We start from the raw sequence: 18,799 nt of genomic DNA, 5'->3' as shown, positions 1-18,799 counted from the left end.
AATTACTCTCTGCCGCTGAATTTCAAGACTATCCATGAGTAGAAAATAGTCATGATATATTTCACAAATACTGCCTAAAAATTCAGACATTTACAAGATTATGGTTTTGTGCAGACTTGCCAATATTGGAAGCTGGGAATATCTGACTGTAGTTATAACTGTACATCTAGGCTTTTGTCCCCTCCGATGGAAATGAAGGAATTCAAATGTCTAAGGTTCTTTTTAGCTCTACTCTCTACACACAGTGCATATGTCACAGGTATTTTCCTAATTCATTATCTGCACGCTATCTTAACATTTGGCCTATTTTCACTATTCTGAATACTCACAGGAATATATCAATTTGGAATGAGTCAATTTTCAACCAACTTTTGTCAAAAACTTGAATAAAGAATAAATACTACAAAACATGTCCACAATGAAGGGTGCATATTGTAAGATTAAGAATGGAGTTTCATGATCAAATCTGGTTAAAAAAATGTATATATAAAAGCTGAACAATGCATATTTATGTATATATACGGGACTAACATATAATACACAGGACCATCCCATTTTAGTTTTATCCTCCAAAATATTCTTGCATTCAATCTCAGTTTTATTTACATTTCTCCCTAGCTTTGTCCTGAACACATACTCACTGAACTAAGGAATTCTCTCATTTCTCAAAGTTAACCTTCTCAGAGAACATTTACTCTACATTGGAACCAAGCAGAAAACCTTATCTGAACTTCCAGGAACAGAATTCTTCTGTGGCTGCTCTGTGAACCCTTCAAATAGTGGAGCTGATAATGGCTGCCTAGATTTCTCTTTCTCAATGAAACCCTGTTGTGTTGCTTATTCAACTGCAGGAGAAATAGCCTTGATTTTCCTTTACTGAAGGTGGCCATCTTGTAGGTTCCTACCACCTCTCAGATAGCTGTGTACTATTTGATTGCCCAGACCTGAGGTTAGAGATTAAGACAATTATATTATGAGGAATGTTATTTTTTGCTTGAGGTGAGGACAATATATAGAGAGATCAGTAACATTATTGAGTTCCTTTTAAAGTAAATTTATACCATGCTATGTAGCCACAAAAATCTATTCCTCTCAATGTGCAGGAGAAGAGTAGTGCACTAAAGGCTAGCAGAAGGAGCAGGATGCCTATTTCAAGCCATAAAAACAAGTTATCTTATTCTTTATGGCCTCACATAAGATGCCTGAGTTCAATGATAAGTTATGAGATATTTAAAAATAGAGAATAAAAACCACAATCCTGAGAGAAAAAGCAATCATCAGAAGCATACTCAAATATGACACAGATGTTAGAACTTTTGAAAGTGTTTTTAAAATTACTATTATTAATGTGTTAAAAGCAGTAGTGGAAATGTGGACAACATGCAAGATCAGATGGACAATTTTAGCAGAAAGAGGAGAACTATAAGAAATAAGCAAAGGAAATGATAAAATAAAAGCAAACAAACAAAAAACTCCACACAATGACAGATAAAGAAGGTCTTCAACTGGCTCATTATTCGTCTTGTCATAACAGAGAAATAATTGGTAAAATTGGAGATAAGCCAAATGAATTTACTAAATGAAATTCCAGCAAACACTTACTGAATTTCTGTTATATGTTGAGGCACAATAATCTACACCAAAGATGAAAAAAAATGACGAGCAAGACAGTATTCCTGCCTTTGCTGGGTTTATATTTGGAGATCGGAAAGGCAAATCTATGAACAAATGACTCAAGCATAATATTACAAATACAAGTTGATATTATATTTAGAGGCTAAGAAACAGCAAGCTTTGATGGCTCCCAGGACAGGCACTGTCTCCCAGACAGAAGGATTATCATCAGTGCAGTTTGCAAAGTGAGAGAACTTGGCACTTTTAGGAATACAGTGGCCTAGGAGAGCTGCCTTTGAGAGTATGAGGGGAGGTTTCTGAATAGAGTTTTTGCAGGAAATTTGTTTTATCCCATGGCTATGGGGAGCCAGCCTTACTCTAGGAGCTAAGGAAGCCTGCTGAATTATGTTGGTGATGGTAGAAATCCTTCTTAGTCTTTCATTGGACTTCAGGTACATTTTATCTTGCTAAAACTATCAGAAAAGTCACATCATTGGTGAGTACATTTATGAGTTCTTGGTAGAATGCACATTCAGAAATCAGAACAAAATGCCTTCCTTGTCCTGAGATAAACACATCTCCCTAAATAACCATTGCTTATTATTGAAATTTACAATAATGACAGCAACTAAAAGCTGAAATCCATTTAGGCAATTAGACAGTATATTAAGGCAATATATTAAAATAGAGCTTTCGTTCTGATGCTACCAAGTGCTCTTAAACATAATAAGCTCTACAGTAATGGTTTATTATTTATTCATTCCAACTGGAAACCATTACTACCATCATCTGTGCTCACAGCTCTATCTTTATACATAACACATTAGCCACTGGAGGCTCATGGATTGGCTTTTTGAAGACAGAGTTGGGAAGCATTTTCAGCAATGCAAAATCACCATGTTCATGTAACATTTCACTTCTCAGGGCTCCATAGACTAAAAATTAAAAATAAGAGATCAAAACCCTTCATCTATAAAATAAATATTTACATTATTAATTAACACTATTCATATACATATTGATTATGAAGATTGTGTACAATGTAATTTTAACAATACTTTACAATTTTCATATTAATATTTAATCAAGTTTAATAATATCCAGAGGGTACAAGAACTTAAAATGGAGAGAATCTGAAATTGTAGGTGCTTATAACACCCTTAGCAAAAACAACAGGTTCCTTTAATTCTTGGATGCAGACATCAGAAACAATATTTTAATTAGATCAAAAACTGATCATTAATAATATAAGAAGACATCTATTCTTCTACCCCCACTCCTAATTTCACCCCAACTCAGGAATTTTTAGTAACTAATTTGCTAAGAAAATTCACTCTTACGGTTATATTGACAGAGGCTCTGTTCTTAAGAAAAAGGGACTTCAAGGTTATAGTAGCAATAATGGATTATTTTTATGAATAATCAGATAATTGTATTAATATAATTATATAAAAAAGAATCTGGGGTAGTTTACATATTCTTGCATAGATAAACCTTGCAAAAAGTGTCTAAATTAAAATCAATTTTTTGCTCTTATACTTTTATAGATCCACATATACAGCCAGGTCCAAATTAATAAGGAGAATATACTTTTAAAGCCTTTTTACTAATATTGATGTTTTCTGGAAGACATATAGGGGTGCAAAAGTAGGTTTACAGTTGTCCAAATAGAAAATGTACAATAATTAATAAGTAATAATACAATAATAAACTGTTTCATGTACTCACAACTGTAAACTTACTTTTGACACACTGTGTATTGTTATGTATAATTAGCTATCACATATTATATATAAAATTAGATAACAAAACTATTTAATGTTGAGTTTTAGACTTCAAAACTAGTTCCTATGATATCTAAAACGAGTAATATTCACTTACTTATATTCTAAAGTTGTGCAGTCATTGCTTTCTTTACAATTTAATTTCTTCTATTTTATATCATATTTATTTTTTTAGTAGGAAACATTCATTTCAATCATGAAGACACCTGGAAGCTACAGGAAACTCATTTGAAATCCATCACAGTAGTAATTGCCATCAGCTGTTTGCTAGTTTTTAATTCTGATTTCCTGTGTATTTTTTATGAAATTAATTGAAAGCCTGGTTCATTTTGAAGTTTTGTTTCCGGGGCAGCTCTCACATTTAGGCTTCTCAGAACTCAAAAGCCATTTTTCTTATGGATGCTTGTCTTATCCAGATAATGTTAGGATTTGTGAAGAACACTGTGAATTTGTCTTTATTTGTTCTTAAATTGAAGTTGCCTGAAGCCAACATACTATTTTCTTCATGCAAATGACTGGTCAGTTAGGACTAAGTGAAAAATAAAATCGTACAGAAAACCTAAAACAAACATCATTAATTGTCATGCTATACTTTGTTCTTCTCAGGTTGTCACAGAACCACATACAGTTGGCAGGAAATTTAGATTTTTTTAAAAATTCCATTCTTACAATGTTACCATTTCTGGTTTCTACTTTGGATTGTATATTCAGTTAGACTCTTCTAATTCTTTGAATTATTTTATAGTTACTCATATGATCACTTTAAGTCATTACATCGACCCATTTTACTACAATATTGTTGCTTATGTGTGGAAAACACATACTGTGTTGGAGAACTGGTTACTTCTTTAATGATGACTTTGTCTGACTAGTACATATATCAAGTGACACTTAAGAAGATGTTCATTTTCCCCATGGCTTCTTTAGAGCATTTTAAAGCTTTTAAATACATTGTGCACATTGTATTTCCCTTCATGGAATGATTCTTCAAAATGCACTTGACATTCATGAAACAATGATCTAAAAATAAGAGTGAAGCAAGTGGACCATATAAAAGAAATAATATGAGCCCTGGCTGGCTAGCTCAGTTAGTTAGAGCATCCTCCTGATACCCGGAGTTTGTGGGTAGGATCTCTGGTCGGGGCACATAAAGGAGCAACCAATTAATGCATAAATAAGTGGAACAACAAGTCAATGTCTCTCTCCTCTCCTCTCCTTCCTCTCCTCTCCTCTCTCTCCTCTCCTCTCCTTTTCTCTCTCTTTCTCAAATCAATAAATAAAAAAGTAAATAATATGATTGTATCTCTAACAAATCAAGTAAGTTATAGGGGTTATGTCCCACCTACAATACTGTGTTGCTTCTGATGTGCTAAGATGTGAGACACTATTAGGATTTCCACCTTATTTTGCCTTCCAAAATTGCTCTTTCTCTACATAGCATAGAACCATGATTAGGGTTATGCAGCTGCTAAGTGTATCCATCCAAATTATGCACTTGGAGGCCAGAGAAGTGACTATAAAGCAGAGCTGCAGACCTAGTGCATCCAACATGAGTTGAAATAGAACCAGAACACCATTAATCATCTGGCATCCATATGCCACTGGTTGAAGGCTACTCCTGGAGGCACAAATTTCCCAGAAACTCCACCCTGAGCATGTTCCCTTAGCCAGAGAATATAGCCATGCAGAGTATATGTAAAAAGCTTCAGTAGAAAGTTGCTGACATGTGTGGGAAGAGTGTGTGCTGAGGGCATGATGACAGGCCACTGAATCTGTCTTTTACAATACGTTTCTTCAAGAATTTGTGAAAATTGACATGGAAAAGTCATTAAATTTTATTTCAAATATAACTGAAGAGACTGTTTTTGTACACTAATGGACTATTAAAATGCCCAACTCCCATTAAATTCACAGATGGTAGGCTAAATTATTCACCATCAGAAAAACAGGTTCTATCCCTATGCCCACGAAACTAGTAACCAGAGAACTAGCCAACCAGAGATTTTAATCCAGATTTGTATGACTCTACAGACCACACCATCACTGGAGAAAGGCATGTCTAACCATTTACATTATATTAAATCATGCAAGAAAAATAAAGACTAAGTCTGTTTGGGGTGAATCCCAAGTGTCATAAAATAGCTAGGAAATAAATATCATGTACCTAGTTTTCAGATGGTTAATTAATTTCAGACAATTTGCTTCAGCTGGTGGCTGACAATTCAAAACAAATTGGATATAGAGATAAAAGATACAGATGTTCCAACTCAGCTTCCTATCCATTTATCACTTACTACATTTTTTTCTGCCAAAGAATAAACCTTAGGAAATAGCTAATGTAAATATATAAGAGAGGATGCATGCATTTGAAATCATTTTTTGAGAGCGACTAAAAGCAAACAAAATTCTTTTATTCAAACAACATTGCTCTAATTTGCAAGCAGAGACTATCCAGGATATAGATAAATATATGATGACATATACTGTACTTAGAAAGCTAGATGAAAGATAGATAGGCCGATAGATCCATAGAGATGGAAAAGTACACACACACACACACACACACACACGCACACATACTGTACTTAGAAAGCTAGATGAAAGATAGATAGTCCGATAGATCCATAGAGATGGAAAAGTACACACACACACACACACACACACACACACACCACACACACAAATACACAGAGCACACACAAGGCAATCAGACGAATGCTTACCTAGGCAGTAAGAAAAAGAGAAGTCAGCAAGATTAATTGATTCCACAGTCGAGCAACCAGCTTTGTGCTCTTCCAAACTGTTCCTTACCTCTGCAGTTTGCTTCTTCAAAGTTGGAGAAAGTTTCTATTGACTCTGCTGTGCTAAGAGGGGACCAGATCTGCCCAATGTGATCCCAGAGTCAAAAACTGACACACAAGGTTCGATATTGTTTTTTCACTGAACTTTATTGGGATGAGCTTTTCCCAGGAGTCTATTTCATACACAAGACTGGAAAGTTTACAAGCATAAAAAAGTGAAAACATTAGCAGAAGATAAAATATTCCAAATTCTTTATGGAATTGAAACTTAAAAGGGGGTTGATTAGCAATGGAGAAACTAAAGCAAACATGCAGATCAAAGACTTAAGAGAACATTCAGATTGGCCTAGTGTGGGGCCAAATCACACTGAACTAGAGCATCAGGCTATAAGTTATTATTGCTGTGTCAACTTTAAGAGAAGCCCAGAAGTGCAAGCCACACTATTAAAATCCAGGTTAATTAGAATGTACATGCTGAGTTGAGCAATATCTCAGAAGGATGTAGGAATGGACACGAAGTGAAAGAAAAGCTGAAGAAAATATTGAAATGTGGGGTTAGGTTATTTAATGAAAGCTACCTTAACCCATTCTCAGAGTTCAAAACTGTAGTGTGGAAGCTGAGCTTTGTATAGGAAAAGAACCCTATTCACATATACATTGTAATCGTAACAGGAATGATACTAGTATTAACAGCAACTATCTTTAAATGAGTATTCAATGTACTAGTATATGAGGCATTGTAATAATGCATTTAGCTTGGATCAGCAATTGTGATAAGTGCTTACCTTTAGTTCAGACCTCTGAAAATAAGGCATCACTCACTGAAGAGTGATTATGAGCAATTAAACTAATTTTTACTATTTTAACTTTTCTACCACTGATCTTTGAGTGAGCCTGAGAATTAATAGTATGCAATTATCTTTTCTCTGGCAGAAGCATAAAATGTAACCATATAGGAGTGGTAGGATTTGTGAGTGAGTCCAGCTGCTGCCCACATTGATAGCACAGAATGTTTTTCTTGAGTTATATTTTATACAGAAATTATACCATATAAATTATTTATTCTATTTAAGATGGAAATTATTATCAGGGATGAATAAAATAATTATTAGTAACATTATTAGTATGGATTCCCTGAGAACATCAAGAATCTACTTATAATGTAGTTTCCATGAAAAATAGCTTGATAAAATAGTTAATATTTTTAATAATTTAGATGGAATAAATTATTCTCTAGACTCTAGAGTCTAGAGAATGATAAGAGTAATTGGAATGTATATTTATATGGTTATTTGGTAAATGAAATATATCTTTGGATATTCATTTGTTTACAGTATAACTTATATTACCATTTATTACTACTGACCCATAAAGTTATGCAAAAAAATATGTTAACCCATATGTGAATTAGCCCAGTAATTTCATTTTATATTTTTACTCCGAGCGACACTATTGCAGGAAATAATGGGATTAAGCATTAATTCTGTCAGAAAAGTACCTCTGGCAGTACTTTGCATAGCTTGATTGCTCAGATTAATTGACAAGCTTCAATTTTACTAAGCATTTAAATCAGGGATCATGATTGTTTAGCACACCCTTCGCAAGTTGATCATCAGAAATGATCACCTAAGTACAGCTTTATAAGATCAGACAACACTTGGGATACAGGGGCACAGGGGTAGAGAGTCCAATGCATGTGAGGTAAGGAAACAGAACATCAGTAACAGGCAAAGAAAAGTATCCAAAAAACATAAACGTGGAAGGCATAGAGTGAAGAGTTAGCCCTGATTGCCTACGCAAGCATGTCAAACTCAAAGGCTAACACAGGCCAAATAAACGAGTCTTGCAGCCTGGGGGCTGCTAGTTTAACATGCTTGGCATACAGGCTGATAGGGATCCAGATGAACAGGGAACGTTTTTAAGGTAGGGGAGGAAACCTTTTCCCCTCTTCCTTTCTATATCCTTTGGCTGGCCTAATAATTAAATTGACAAGACAGATTAAGAGGAGAACAAATTAATTTAGTATGAATGGGAACTCATACAAACATGAGACTCAAAGATGTTACCTAAGCAGACAGCTTTTAGACGAAGAAACAATAAATCTGTGACAAGACAAAGAGGTTCAGGCTTAGGGTTGTAAATTCGTGAAGCAGCAACAAAATTTGTTTATGTGGCCTTCTCAGCCCAGAAGTTTCTACCTCTGTTGGTAAAGATGTCTTCTGTCCTCCAGATGCTGGGAAGATACCCTTCAAATTGGGAAGTTTGCTTCCTGCAAAGGAGGGTCAGAGTGTCCTTCCGGGAAGATACCCTTCAAATTGGGAAGTTTGCTTCCTGCTTACCTCGGGGCAAAGGAGGGTCAGAGTGTCCTTCTTGAACCAGCTGTTTCTTAAGCAACTTTAATTCAAAATAATCCACATGATGGAATGGCACATTCTAGGGCAGCCTGCCCTGAATTATATCAGGTGAAATAGTTAGAAGCAGAAATCTGAGGGGCTTAAGCCCTTTGACCGATGAGATAGCTGATGATTTATATGGTCTGACCCTGCATTTCCCAAAGCACCACATTGCTTGGTACATGTAAGTGCTCAGAGAGATGCATACAGACACAGATAAGTAAGTGAAAGTGTGTAAACATAAATTGAGAGTTAGAATTTTCTAAGCGTTGAAGGGAGTTTGGAAATAGCTTAGTTTTCAAGATATGGAAACTAATTCTTGGGGAGATATGGATTATAGATTCACCCATGAACTAGTAGTGTCACCTGGAGAACATCTTTATCCATTGGGATACTAAAGATATTGATGCAAAATCATCTATGAGTCAAGAGAAAGATATACTTTTGCATTTACATATCTTGCAATTTAACTTCCACAGACAACCTGAATTTCTACTGTCAATTACTATAGATTCTGATTTAAAAATAAATAATTTCAGTGTAATTACATTTAAGTTTGTGTAATTATAATCACCTACCTATGTGATTATAATTCACCTATCTAAATTTTGTGATTCAATTTGTTTATAAAGAGCTTTTCCCCCTCTATAACCTGGTATATGAAAAAATCACCTTTTTAAGTTCTTAACAAAAGCCTTTATGGAATAATTTAAGTAGAAGTGAATTCATTGAAACTATAAGAATCTATCTGTTTTATGAATCACCTAAGCACAAAATGTTTTACCGAATTAGTGATGGCCTTTAACAAATTCAAAAATTATCTTGACTTCATACACTAAGTATATGCATAAAGTATATACCTATATAGACTTAAATATTCAATGCAAAATAGAAACAGACAATATGACATCTCTGTGAAAAGTTTAAACCTTGATTTTTAAAAATAGATGATAATTGGAACACTTGTTTCGTTTTCACAGATTTTAATGTCAGGTGCCTAGTCAATCTTAATCACACAATTACACCAAGTTTAGCACTGGGATTTTTAGCCAGAAACTCTATCAGTGAATCATGATGGCTTCGTTGTATGTATCCAAGTTGGTTATTATTGCCATATAACCAACCCTGAAGTTTGTAAATTCCCAAAGAAAGGGATATATGTTGCTCATAAACTCCTTGCCACCCAGACCTCTACCACCCCAATATTTGTAAATTCCCAAAGAAAGGGATATATGTTGCTCATACCCAGACCTCTACCACCCCAATATACACAGTCTCTAATCCTTGAGAAGAGAGAGGATCAACATATTTGTATTAGTAAAGATTGAAATTTTTGCTGGAAGTAAATAAACTACTGAACAGTAGGTTAGCAAATGCCCTTCAAAAAACATTATGCAGGTGGTGTTTTCACTCCTGTATTGCATATAATACTTTAGTAAAGTAAAAAAAAAAATTTTTTTCTTCACAAAAATATAGTCTAGAAAAAAAATGGTGGCATAGGCAGCTCCCAACTCCCAACCCAGCACAGAATCATCAAAAAGTAAGAATAAACTGTCAGAACCAATCTGTCAGAATAGACAAAAGTTTACAACAAACACGTGAGCAATAAATTAAGAAAAATGCAACTGAAAAATTGTTGGAAAGCTTTGGGGCATTTTTGCTTGCTCTGCCTCCCGCCCTCCCTGCCCCAGTGGTTGTCTTGAAGATGGCAGCTTCTGTTCCCAGGGTAGACCCTAGTCCCTGGTTCTGGAGGCAGCAGAGCAGACCTTATTTGTGACTGCGATGCTTGTTCTATTCTATTCTAACCTGACTGCCTAAGAAATGACAGAGATGCTTGTCTCTGTTTTGCTTATCTTGGAACTCACTGGGCAGCTGATGAGCAGTGAGTGTTGCCGGAAAGCATTGGAAGGCAAATGAAAAACCCGCAGCTACCTGGGGGAAAAGCCTACAACGGAGCACTGTAGTAGGAGCCTTAAGCATGGAAGAAAAAGGTAGGGAGAGAGTTCCTTTGGGCAAGTAAGGTATTACAAAGCACCTGTATATACTGAGGAATTTTTAAAGCCACACACATTGCCCCAGGTGTAATAGATGGCCAGAAAATTATGGAGCAGACCCTAAGCTTTCACAAAAGTCGTTAAAATGAAGATCCACTCCTATGCTTCCTCGAAAAGCTTTATATTTCTCGATCTTATATTTCAGTGTATGATTCACTTTAACCTTATTTTTGTGTATTCTGTGAAGTAGGGGTCCAATATTAAATTTAGAATTTTCTCACCTTTCCAATTTAGAGGATTGCCATTTCACCAGATCTTGAAGTCAGTATCTGCAATATCAAAATCAACAAATCTATATTGCCCTCCAATTATATTTTCCTTGAATGTCCATCTTTTTTGTTAAGTGTATCACCACCCTCATTCTCTCTGATTACATGATGGAATGGTGATAGTCTTTTTTTCTCATTCTTCTAATTCAGGTCATTACCAAATTATATGGAATCTATTTACAAAATAGCACAGGAACTCTTGTGTTCTTTGAATTTATGCTATTCTTCAACTCAGAACCCCAACAGTTCTTCCATTAACCACTGAAATGATTCTGATTTTGCTGAATTAACTTATTTCTTTTACTGGTAACCACTATTAACATTCTCAGCTTAAAACTCTTCAATGTTTTACTACTGTACTCTTATTTTTCTAATGTCAACTTACTTATCCATCTTTCTCTCTCCTGTGCTGTAACTAAGCTGAATGTCTCCCCATTTTTCAGATAGTTTTACTGATATATCTCTACAACTTGAATCTTATATTTCAGTGTATGATTCACTTTAACCTTATTTTTGTGTATTCTGTGAAGTAGGGGTCCAATATTAAATTTAGAATTTTCTCACCTTTCCAATTTAGAGGATTGCCATTTCACCAGATCTTGAAGTTAGTATCTGCAATATCAAAATCAACAAATCTATATTGCCCTCCAATTATATTTTCCTTGAATGTCCATCTTTTTTTTAAGTGTATCACCACCCTCATTCTCTCTGATTACATGATGGAATGGTGATAGTCTTTTTTTCTCATTCTTCTAATTCAGTTCATTACCAAATTATATGGAATCTATTTACAAAATAGCACAGGAAGTCTTGTGTTCTTTGAATTTATGCTATTCTTCAACTCAGAACCCCAACAGTTCTTCCATTAACCACTGAAATGATTCTGATTTTGCTGAATTAACTTATTTCTTTTACTGGTAACCACTATTAACATTCTCAGCTTAAAACTCTTCAATGTTTTACAACTGTACTCTTATTTTTCTAATGTCAACTTACTTATCCGTCTTTCTCTCTCCTGTGCTGTAACTAAGCTGAATATCTCCCCATTTTTCAGATAGTTTTACTGATATATCACTACAACTTGGATTTTTTCATTACATGGATTACTTTCTGTTATGATTCACTATTTTTTATTATCCTGCTCTTTCCTATAATCTCCTGCCCAGGCGAGACCTTACCTTATCTCTGAAAAACTTCAAGATTGATTTGACTGGAATGTCTATGTATGTATGTATGTATGTATGTATGAATCTATCTATCTTTCTATCTATCTGTTCTGTCAGACCCCCTGGTCTTTGTTAACTGGACTTTTCTTATGGCAGTAGTTTATACCTTGCCATATAAAGTAGTTGCTTTGTGTGTGTTTTGTGCTACCTACTACACCACAAAGTCTTTCAGAGTAAAATCTATATATAAGTTATCATTTCCATCTCCTAATTACAAAGATAGTATTTTAAAATAATAATATGCTACTAATTGCAGAAAATGAGCTCCTCACAGAAGTGTAAGAACCAAAGAAAAATCTTTTCCATTTCAATGATATTAAGAAAAAAGTAAAGCAGAAAGTGCTGCCCTTTCAAAGTCTTTGCTGTTCAGAGAGTGAAAGTATCCATCAATCACTTGTCTATTCTGATCATATTTATCAGTACTACAGCAGCATGTACAATAGAGCCCTCTTTAAGCTAATACTGATTTTTCAAGTATGAAAAATGCAACGACTCTGCTAGTTGTCAAAGAGGAGACACGTATATACTTCTATGTTCAAAGCTAGTTACAGAAATGGTTTTATTCCTCTAAAACTGGAGCCAACTTCTCTTAGATTGAAATCCAAAATCTCTGATTTAATCTCCAATACTGTGTGGGATCTGTCCCTGCCTGTTCCTCTAATCTCATCCCCTCCTCCCCCATGTATTTTGCTCTGTCTCATCTAGTGCCAGTCACACAGGCCTCCATACTAATTTTTAAAGATTCCAAGAAAGTACCCACCTCCAGGCCTTTGTTTGCACTGTCATTCATGGTAACTGTGTTTTTTTTTTCCTTCAAATATTCTTATGGCTTACTTTCACAATTCTTTCATGTATTTACTTAAATATTCATGTCTGTGTCATCTAAGTAGGACCCTCCATTCATTCTTTTCATATATATATATTTCTTATATTTAACTGGTTTATATTGCTTATTTATTCATAATTATGTTTTTGGGGGATAATTTACATATCACATTATATAAATTTCAAGTGTATAACAATGAATTGAAATTTGTATACATTGTAAAATGATAACCACAATAAATCCAATCAACACTCATCACCATACATAGTTCTAATTCTTTTTTCTTATGGTGAGGATTCTCAAGATACACCCTCTCAACAACTTTCAAATATGCAGTGCACTACTATTAACCATAATCACCGTGCTATACATTATATCCCCATTACTTATTTATTTTATACCTGGAAGTCTGTATCCTTTGACCCACCTTCACCCATTAGTAGGACCCTCCATTCATTCTTTTCATATATATATATTTCTTATATTTAACTGGTTTATATTGCTTATTTATTCATAATTATGTTTTTGGGGGATAATTTACATATCACATTATATAAATTTCAAGTGTATAACAATGAATTGAAATTTGTATACATTGTAAAATGATAACCACAATAAATCCAATCAACACTCATCACCATACATAGTTCTAATTCTTTTTTCTTATGGTGAGGATTCTCAAGATACACCCTCTCAACAACTTTCAAATATGCAGTGCACTACTATTAACCATAATCACCGTGCTATACATTATATCCCCATTACTTATTTATTTTATACCTGGAAGTCTGTATCCTTTGACCCACCTTCACCCATTTTGTCCAAACTCTGTTTCCCACTTCGGACAAGCACCAATCTGTTCTCTGTATCTATCCGCTTGAGTTTTTCTTTCATTCATTGCTTGCTCTGCCTCCCGCCCTCCCTGCCCCAGTGGTGGTCTTGAAGATGGCAGCTTCCGTTCCCAGGGTAGACCTTATTTGTGACTGTATCTTCTTCATTCATCCTGTATTTCTTCATAGTTCTTATATATAACTGGCATTATACTGAGTATTATTTTTAAATTATCGGTGTCTCTCTACAACACAAATTCCATGAGGGAAATGATCCTTTCCACACCTTGAACAGTACCTGTCACATGGTCATGTTCAGGATACCTGTTTGATAAATGAATGGATGCCTGGTGACCTTCCTAAAAGGTCCTGGCAGTGTATACTAGAGTGATTTTAGCTCAGGCCAGCCTAGCAGAACATCAGTTTATGGAGTCAATGGTAACTGAAAACTATGTAAAGATTCCTTACAATATTTTCCAGGTAATGACATTAATATGGAAAATAGTCTTCTAGGCACAAGTCCCTGGAAGAAGTAAAGCCTAAAACCTTTTCAAAGACAATAAAGTCACCCAAAACCTTTCTAGTTAAATTGAATGTATGCTGTGGCTCTTGTTAATATAAGTTAAACAAAAACTAGGGTAAAAATATTTCCTCTCACCTGAGTTTTAAGAAGAAAATTTAACAGGAGCAACTTGAGTGAAAATGCTAGAGGTATCAGAAATCAGAGAACAGCAATGCTTGAAGAGAGAATTCAAAGAGAAAGAGTTAGGGGGGTCTGACCAAATTATTGCCATACCTGTTAGATTCTTCCTATATCCTGTGGTAATTTATCTTATTTTTATTGAAATTTCAGTCTCAATTTTTTCTAAGTCAATAGCATTCAAAGGAAGAAGCAGATTTGAGGCTTAGAGTCAGGCAAACCCTGACTATCCTTCAGGTAATTTCCAAATTATTAGGACATACCCACTCTCTCTAGAGTCCATGGTTTAGGTCTGCTGAAGAGGGTGGGGCCCAGTCTTGCCTCTGAGTGACCAGTTTGTTGCTGGGTTGAGGGAGAGTGAGATGGCAATTTCAACCAGGGAGTTGAACCAAGTAATAAGCAGCAGATTGGCGAACAAAGCCAATGAAAAAATTAGCATTGGGGGAGTAAATAAGGAATCATTAGGATGGAGCTGGCAGTGAAGGAGACCTTGTCCATGAGCCAATACTCTGGACAAGCCACAGTACAGATTGCATGGCTAGGAGCCCAGGTATAATGACCATGGTCATGTTCAGGATACCTGTTTGATAAATGAATGGATGCCTGGTGACCTTCCTAAAAGGTCCTGGAAGTGTATACTAGAGTGATTTTAGCTCAGGCCAGCCTAGCAGAACATCAGTTTATGGAGTCAATGGTAACTGAAAACTATGTAAAGATTCCTTACAATATTTTCCAGGTAATGACATTAATATGGAAAATAGTCTTCTAGGCACAAGTCCCTGGAAGAAGTAAAGCCTAAAACCTTTTCAAAGACAATAAAGTCACCCAAAACCTTTCTAGTGAAATTGAATGTATGCTGTGGCTCTTGTTAATAGAAGTTAAACAAAAATTAGGGTAAAAATATTTCCTCTCACCTGAGTTTTAAGAAGAAAATTTAACAGGAGCAACTTGAGTGAAAATGCCAGAGGCATGAGAAATCAGAGAACAGCAATGCTTGAAGAGAGAATTCAAAGAGAAAGAGTTAGGGGGGTCTGACCAAATTATTGCCATACCTGTTAGATTCTTCCTATATCCTGTGGTAATTTATCTTATTTTTATTGAAATTTCAGTCTCAATTTTTTCTAAGTCAATAGCATTCAAAGGAAGAAGCAGATTTGAGGCTTAGAGTCAGGCAAACCCTGACTATCCTTCAGGTAATTTCCAAATTATTAGGACATACCCACTCTCTCTAGAATCCATGGTTTAGGTCTGCTGAAGAGGGTGGGGCCCAGTCTTGCCTCTGAGTGACCAGTTTGTTGCTTGGTTGAGGGAGAGTGAGATGGCAATTTCAACCAGGGAGTTGAAACAAGTAATAAGCAGCAAATTGGGGAACAAAGCCAATGAAAAAATTAGCATTGGGGGAGTAAATAAGGAATCATTAGGATGGAACTGGCAGTGAAGGAGACCTTGTCCATGAGCCAATACTCTGGACAAGCCACAGTACAGATTGCATGGCTAGGAGCCCAGGTATAATGACTATTTTAGACCTCTTATAATTAGCGCTAATCAACCACTTGGGATACAGCATAAATACTACATAGTGTGTTGGTGTTGGTATTTGAGCACAAGGTGAAATAAAATGCAGTTGGTAAAATCCATAAATATACAGGAGATGCAGTGGGTTGGTGGCTGTATTTTCCATATGTGCAGACCCATTTCCAAATAAGCTATTAATCACATGTACCAAGTTTCTACTTGCATTATATATAAGAATATATGGTAGTGTAAGATTATAAATTAACTAGAGGCCTGATGCATGAAATTCGTGCAAGAGTAGGCCTTCCTTCCCCTGGCTGCCGGCACTAGTTTCCCTCTGGCACCTGTGATCTGGGCTTCCCTCGCAGCCCCGGCTACGTCCAGAAGGTCATCTGGAAGGAAGTCTGGTCTAATTAGCAGAAGTTGCACTTTTATTATTATAGATAATACAAGTTTTCTGTATAGTCTCAAAGACCTTACCTTTTTTAAAAAATATATTTTATTGATTTTTTACAGGAGGAAGGGAGAGGGATAGAGAATTAGAAACATCAATGAGAGAGAAACATCGATCAGCTGCCTCCTGCACACCCCACACTGGGGATATGCCTGCAACCAAGGTACGTGCCCTTGACCGGAATCGAACCTGGGACCTTTCAGTCCGCAGGCCGATGCTCTATCCACTGAGCCAAACCGGCTACGGCAAGACCTTACTTTTTTTACCTTATTATTTTTAATGAGTATTTGAATAAATATTTGGGAAGAGTCACTTAGAATTTTTTTTTTGGAAATTTACAGAGAAAAAAATAACTGCACCTCTTTGTTTTGGTACAAAAACAGGAGTAAAGGAAATGTCTCAAATATTTAATTTTTTTTCATAAATTTCAAGTGTTCTAAAAAATGTAAAATAATGAACTAAATTTGTTTATCTCTTTAGCTTAACTTTTATTATGTGAAGTTAACAACACTTTTGTCCCTATAATAGCTTTTCACTGGTTAAGGGGAAAATGCTAAACTATAATGTAAATAAATCTATTTAATATATACATTAAAAGTCTAATTACTAAATAAAATTTTAGTATATTAGAACTAATATCTCTGGATAAACATAGATTAGCCTGGCTGGCAGCTGTCAATTTAAGAACTGAAATATAACAACTAGGATAAGGAACATCAGTCTGAAAAAACATTTCCATCTCAACAAATTAGTTTTATTTGACTGTCATTAAGTAGGTCTTAAAAAAGCACACAAGATATGCTAAAATGACATGTAACAATAAAATGTAATTTTTTTTAAATGAAGAATATAATGGGGATATAAGAAAAGGGAAATCTCAATAATCAGCACATGATTATACTGGATCTCTAACTAAAGGAACACTAGAATTCTTACAGCTACACTAATAAGAAAATTGACATAAGATTGGAATAATAGGAGAAAAACCAGTTTAATACATGTGCATGGGAGATCATCAATAAAATGATACTCTCCCAAATGATGAACCAGTGAGCTTTTTATGCTTTTTAGACAAACAATAAATTTGTGAAGAATTGACAGGACAAAGAAGCCTAGATTTGGGTGCTAACTAGTGAGGAATATAAACAAAGTCTGAGCCTGGGTAGTAAATTAGTGAAGAGGCAACAAGGTTTGTTTATACAGACTCTGGCTTTGAGTTTCCTTAACTGGTGACAAGGTCATCTCTCAGCCTTCCCATTCTGTTGCAAGGAGGGTGCATTTCACAGGGGAGATTTATTTCCTGCATTCAAGGAAATAAGAGAAGGTCAGCGTGCCCTTATTGTACTGGCTGCTTGTCAAGTAACTTTAATTCAAAATATTGAATATGCTATTGTGAGTTATTTGGAGACAGCCTGCTCTGGGACCCAACACAATCAAGGAGTTCCTTTCCATATATTGTAATCATAATGAAAATAAACCAAATGTGACTAATTGGCGCTTAACCAAATATGGAAGATTTCTTTTTTTCAAACTTTCACAAAGAATAAAAAAGGTGTCATCATTTTAAAAGATACTGCAAAAATTAATTCTGAAAGTCTTGCTAATATAATGCTATGTAAAGCAATTTGTGGTGTATGTGTTGTTGTTGTTTTTCCTTATGGCTGCTTGATGTTTTGAGAACCAGTGAGTGATATACACAATAATGTAAGCAAAGTTACCAAAATATAACAAAACTCTGGAAATGAAAAGGTTACTAGAAATCATAAATAAGTAGAGAAAATAGCAGCACAAAACCTGAATTAAATTCTAAAAACTGTTTAAGAACCATAAAGCAGTAGATACTTACAGACGTGTACCCTATGTGGTAGCTTAATTAATTGCAAGGTAAATTAAATATGTGCATTTAATCTAGAAAACAGAAAACCTTTAACCTTTTGGAACCTAAATCACATAAAGAAGCTTCTAATTTTGCTAATTAGATAAAACTAAAAAAGAGAAAACTCAGTTTACTGAAAAGAGGAAGGCTGAGAAAAAAGGAATTTTGCAGGGAGGGAAGGACATCAATTTTTCATCTTTGGACAGGATTATTAGACATCAAAATAAAGTGATGTGTTTGCAGTTGGCTTTAAAATCAGAAATTCATGCTCAAGGATCTTAATGAGAGCTTCAAGAGACTTAGTGAGAGCTTCAAGGGTCTTAATGAGAGCTTCAAGGGACCCAATGAGAGCTAAAAGGGACTTAGACTTTCAAGGATCTTAGTGAGAATTTCAAAGACATGAAAAAGGACAGTAACTGAAATAAAATATAATTTATAGGGATTCAACAGTAGAGGA

Source organism: Myotis brandtii, unplaced genomic scaffold (genome assembly GCF_000412655.1).
Source record: "Myotis brandtii unplaced genomic scaffold, ASM41265v1 scaffold475, whole genome shotgun sequence".
Lineage (NCBI taxonomy): Eukaryota > Metazoa > Chordata > Mammalia > Chiroptera > Vespertilionidae > Myotis > Myotis brandtii.
Note: the sequence above shows the minus strand (reverse complement) of the source record.